Here is a 6,088-nt window from a genome sequence, read left to right on the forward strand (position 1 = left end):
AGTTCTTAATTGTTTGTGTGTGTCTTGTCTTCCTATACTATGTCTAAGCCATGTGTACCATAAACAATTCCGAGTATAGCTCTTGCTGTATTTGGCGAAATAAAAATGATGATTCTGATTCTGAGATCAGCAGGACTACCAGGCAACTGGTATTGTTTAAAGCGTGCATTAAAGAGACACTGAAGCGAGAATAAATCTCATTTCAGTGCGTATTCAGCAGGGGCATGTGTGCCCCTGCTAAAACGCCACTATCCTGCGGCTGAACGGGGGTCCCTTTACCCCCAACCCCCCCCCCCCCCCTGCAAAATCTACGACCAACTTGGTCGTAGATTTTGCTGCTGTTGAGGCAGGGCTAAAGGCTGCAGCCCTGCCTCTCAGCGCCGTCTATCAGCGGCGCATCGCCGCCTCTCCCCCGCCCCTCTCCCCCGCCCCTCTCAGCGAAGAAAGACTGAGAGGGGCGGGGAGAGGCGGAGATACGCGCTGACAGATACGCGTGAGGCAGGGCTGCAGCCATTAGCTTTGCCTGAATGCGGAAGAGATCCCCGCAAAGAACGGAGGGGATTTGGGAGGTAAGGGACCCCTGTTTAGCCGTGGGGTAGTGGCGGTTTAGCAGGGGCACACATGCCCCTGCTGAATATAAGCACTGAAGCAAGATTTATTCTCGCTTCAGTGTCTCTTTAAAGAAAACCTGTAACAAAAAAAATGTTCCCCTGGGGGGGGTACTCACCTCGGGTGGGGGAAGCCTCCAGATCCTATTGAGACTTCCCCCGTCCTCCTGTGTCCCACGGCGGTTTTGCTGTGCCCCTCCGAACAGTGGGGATGTAAATATTTATCTCCCTGGCTACAGCGCAGGTGCAGTATCAGCTCTCCACCCGGAAATGGCTGATCGCTGTCGGTCTGCTCTTTACGCAGGCGCAAGTCGCCTGCGTAGTAAAGCGGACCTGATAGAGATTGGCTATTTCCGCCTATCTCCGTGCTGAGAGCTGCAATAGCCCCCCCCCCCCGCTGGAGCCAGGAGAGGTAAATATATCAAGCCTTGTCGGGTCAGGATTGCCGGACACTTCAGGGGAGCCAGCGCTGGACTGGAATCTGCGGGATCAATTAGTACACTCAGATATGGCCCCAAAAACACTTTGGTTACAAAGCAGGATCCCAAATGGGATGCACAAGTGTGGTGTGTGCTCTGTGTGTTGCCACGTGGATGTGTGTAGATCCTTTAATACCCCTCAACGCACAAAGGAATGGGAGATTCGCAGTTTTATAAACTGCAATTCAGAATGGACAGTGTATGTCATTCAATGTCCATGCCCATTAGTGTATGTGGGGATGGCGACAAGAAAGCTAAAGACTTGGCGAACACATAAGCAATATAAATTGTGGCGCAAAACCAAACGGTGAATATCGGAGTGCGCTTGCAGAACACTTTTGCACTAAGCATAACGGATCAGCAAGGGGCTTGACCTTCAAGGGAATCTTTAGATTGAGTGGAAATAGGAGGGGTGGAGACAGGGAGAAGGTCCTGCTACAGCAGGAATGCAGATGGATATACCTGCTGGACTCAGTGACACCGAATGGGTTAAATGAAGAAATTGAATACTCATCGTTCCTGTAAATAGAAAATCTTATTGATACAAACAAGTATGAAGAGAGGGACGTATTGTTCGTTCTGGGTACTTGTAGAACAGAAAAGTTTGAAAAGTTTTGTAACTTTGTGCCAGAAAGATAATTGGTATCCAATTCATGTATATGTGCTGTGCATACGACTAGGTGGGTGAATTCTAGCAAAAAGAAAAAATGCGCTTGAAGAAACTTACCAGGAATTGCAGTAAGCGTGGCAAAATGAAAGCTGTCACAAAAAGAGCCTGTGAATAGTCTATAGAAGGGGAGGAGATGGATCTGAGCCCCGGTGAGAAGTGTGGTGGTTGACATGGCAACTGGGGAGGGACCTGAGCCAGGCATAAGCGTACTGGATGTGCATAAAGGAAGTCCCGGCGCCCCTGTCACTCATCCTGACGAAGCTCGCAGTGGGTGGGCGCAACGCGTCGATGGGCGGGGTCACGTCCTGTCCTGTGTTTGAGCACCTCACTCTATGCCGGCAACTGCTGTAAGGACCGAGTGAACGCTGAATCGCCGCTCCCCGTTGATGTCTGCAGCGTGGTTGAGCGCAGCGAGAGAAAGCAGCATCTAGGACACGTAGCTAGAACAAAAAGCGTAAGGAATAACACTGGGCGCCCAGGGACTGGTGAGATACTGGACTGGCAGCGCTGCTAATCGTGTAACATAAGCTTGCTTGGCTATGTTTGTCTGTGCTTTGACCGGAACTAACAGCATTGTATTGTCGGCACTACCATCTTACTGACTGCAGCAACTAGTCAATATCCCTCTCCACCACTCTGAAGAGAATCCGGATAAGCGGTACCGGTACCAGGGTGGATGTGGTTGGGTGACAGTTTGCTGGGTCATGTGTGAGGAGCGCTCCACAGTTTGTTTTAAGTGATTTTATGGTCTTGGAATCCTATGCACTTTTGGAGTCTGTAACTTAATAAAGGTATTTTGAATTGGGAAACCCGAGAGCAGTTGCTTTAATTGTTGTAGAAAGAGCCAGCGCTGGACTGCCTGCAGCTACAGGGGAGGGGGAAGCCTCATTGAGACCCAGAGGCTTCCCCCTCCCGAGATGAGTACCCCCCAGGGGATGTGGTTTTTTTGTTAGTCTCTTTAAGTGACGTGATGTCATGAGATGGACATGTGTATGTACAGTGCAAAGCATACAAAGAACTATGCTGTGTTCCTTTTTCTTCTTTTTCAGCCTGAAAGTGTTATTTAGTTATTCAAGTGACAGTTTCTCTCCAGTCGGGACCAAGATAGGACTATAGCATAACCCTCACTGAGTATAAATTACAGCCATAAAATGTTTTCCTGGCCGAGAATAGCTACTGAGAGCAGGGGATAGATAAAAAGGTGAATCATTTATATATTTTAGCTCTCTGGGACACAGAAACACTGACATTGAGCTGAGACAAAACAATAAAAAAAAACTGTGGGAGATAAAATAGCTGTATACATTTGCATAAACCTGCATCACCTCAAAATTTGCATCTACTTGACCATCCCCTACTTCTTCACTGGACTCTGCAGAGTTCTTTTATGGAACCTTGGCTGGTGTTTTCCAGTACCGGAGTTACTCTGTTTCCTTGGAGTCACCCTGCTGTGCTCGTCCTTCCTCCCTTGATGCCATCTGATTGCTTAGGACTAGTATTAACATGTTTGGGTTCTTGTTGAATATGTTCAGAGCTGGATAGATGGGGTTTTGGAGGATGGTGGAAGCCTCTAGGTCAGGAGTCCCCAACCTTTTTCAGTTTGGGGACTGCTAGCCATACCAAACTTTTTTGTGGGGGAGGGTGAGGGGTGTGGCAGTAGGGGGTTGGGCAGCAACCCCCACTATATTTGCCCCATTATAGGGAGTATAGTTGCCCCTGTAGAGCTAGTATATTTGCCCCAGAATAGGCAAGTAGCTAGTATAGTTCCCGCAGTATAGGTAATATAGTTGCTCCCTGTATAGATAGTATAGTTTTCTCTGTATAGTCAGTATAGGTGCCCCCAGTATAGCTAATACGGTTTTCCCAGTGCGTGCTACCACCTCCTATTACCTTATGAGCTGGTGGCCGCTTCCTCCATTTGTCCCCGCCGGCCCCTCTCCTCCATAAATTTCTCACAGCAGCGCATCTCGCGGCTGCTGTGTAGAGTCAGGAAGCAGGAGAGCAGCTTCCTGTAGCGTTGATGTATATCGCCATTACTATGGGACCTGCTCCCCTGCTTCTTGACTACACACAGCAGCCGCGAGATGCGCTGCTGTAAAAAGATGCCAGACCTGTGGCCCGGCATTGGGCTGCGGTCTGGGGGTTGGAGACCCCTGCTCTAGGCAGGGATGCTCGGGTGGTGCTTTTTATCACCCGCCCGGATCCGGGTACCTGGATCTGACCTTGCAGATATTCGGATCCGGATATCTGACCAAATTACCCGCGGGTACCCGACCTATTCAGGTATCCGGATAGAAAACCCGGAAGTGCCCTTTACATAGCTTTAAAATGTTTTTTAGGGTAAATAATGCATGTAGCATCATGTTTTTTTAAAGGGAAATACTAATTAATTATTTGGTGGAAATAAAATGAAAAAAAAAAAAGCTGTCAATTAACATCAGGACTAGGTTCCAGACAGCGGTCGTGCAGCCCACATTGTGTCCAAAGTCCAATCGCACAACTGGGACATGACAGTTTTCAGCCCAGACACCTCCAAAAAAATGACACCGCAATTATGTTTTGGGTTGAATATAGGTGGCGGTATCAGCAGCAGTGGCCTGTGGCACTGTGGCGGCCTGAATGGGATGCTGCGGCATTTCTCCCTGTGGCGGTTGAGTGGTGCGGCTGGTGGTAGCGGCAGAAGGATGTGGTGGGTCCCGTATTCCACGGCCACTGTCTGCAATGCTTATCCTCCGTGCCAAACCCACCGACGCATCCTCCTCCTCAGAGCTGACATCACCATCCTGTCTGTGGATGGAAGTCACGGTCCTTCATCCCATCATCAACATCATACCCCCCCTCCTCAAAACCCAGAACATCCTCCTCAAACTCCTTGCGGCTAACAGCCCTGAGTTCAATCACGGCGCCTGAAGCAAAAAGCTCGCTGACTGAGGGTAGGCTGCCCGCTGGGGTCGACACTGACACGGCAGAACTTCTGAGGGTGGCTGTAATGTTGCTCCCTATCATCTTGCCCTTGCTGCCCCTCCCCCAGCAGACATATTACAAGTTATACGTGATGATGTCACCAGATGATGTGGGGTACTCTTACTTTAATAAAATCGGGGTTGGACTTTACAAATCAGCATGGAGTGACAGACCGCAGAGTAGAGGACAGACAGTGCACACTGTGTTATGGTGACGGCCTGGCGGGTACACGCGGTGCGTTCTTGCACTTGATTTCCCGCTCAATTCCCGTCGACTCAATTATTTCCGACATGTCCAATTTGCGTTTCGATGGATTGTTAGGTCGATTTGACATACTTTACATGCGAATCGACCTAACAATCCATCGAAACACAAATCGGACATGTCGGAAATAATCGAGTCAACGGGAATCGAGTAAGAAATAGTGTGGAAACGCACCGTGTGTACCCGCCAGGCCGCCGCCATAATTAACTTCAGTACTAACTACAATACAATAACACAGTAATCCTCCTATTACCTATACTGTCCTGCTGGCCTACACAGACACGAACTAACTGAGTGAATGAAAGCAAACAATTACAAGCTAGCTAGCTAAAAACACAATAGAACAATAGTGTAGTAAAGGTGTTTAGCACTCAAAGCTTTAGGTTTATCACTGTATACAGCACTTGCTAAGCAAGCACTGGAGCAAGTCTGTCAGTGACCAGCCAGCCACACAAGCAAGGACGATCTGTCTCATCTAGTGTTGTCCAGATCATGAACTATTCGGATCTTTGATCCAAATCTATTTTGTGAGTCGAATCATCCGAATCATCAAAATGAGTGATTCGGATCTCAAAGGGGGCAGGGCAAGGAGTGACACGCCCCCCCCCCCCCCCCTCTCAGCGGGCAGCGGGGTCCTGGAAGCAGATCAGAGATGGATCGCTCTGTTGAAGGGGAGGCAGCCTTGCACAGCCACAGGTAGATGAGAGAGAGGGGACATGGGTGCCACTGCCAGATATGTGTAGAGCACACATACTGGCTGAAATGTGCTGCTCGTTATAGGCTGTCTGTTCCGTAGTTGTGCACAGTGAACACATTGGAAACTTTTGGTACAGCTCAGTAACGTTACAGGCAGTGTTGCCAACTCATCCCTTTAATTACTGACACATATGCATTATACAGGTTTTGTGGCTAGGTAGATGAAGTTAAGGCACTGATTATGTTGAAAATAGCCCCTGAAACTGTATAACTTAGAAGTGTCAGTAATTAAAGGGATTAGTTGGCAACACTGGTTACAGGCAGCATGCTGGGCTAGGACAGGGCAGGCACTGTGATTGCAGGGCAATATGATCCTCCTGCACTGCTCTAAACAGCTGCACTTTACT

Source organism: Hyperolius riggenbachi, chromosome 3 (genome assembly GCF_040937935.1).
Source record: "Hyperolius riggenbachi isolate aHypRig1 chromosome 3, aHypRig1.pri, whole genome shotgun sequence".
Taxonomy (NCBI): Eukaryota; Metazoa; Chordata; class Amphibia; order Anura; family Hyperoliidae; genus Hyperolius; species Hyperolius riggenbachi.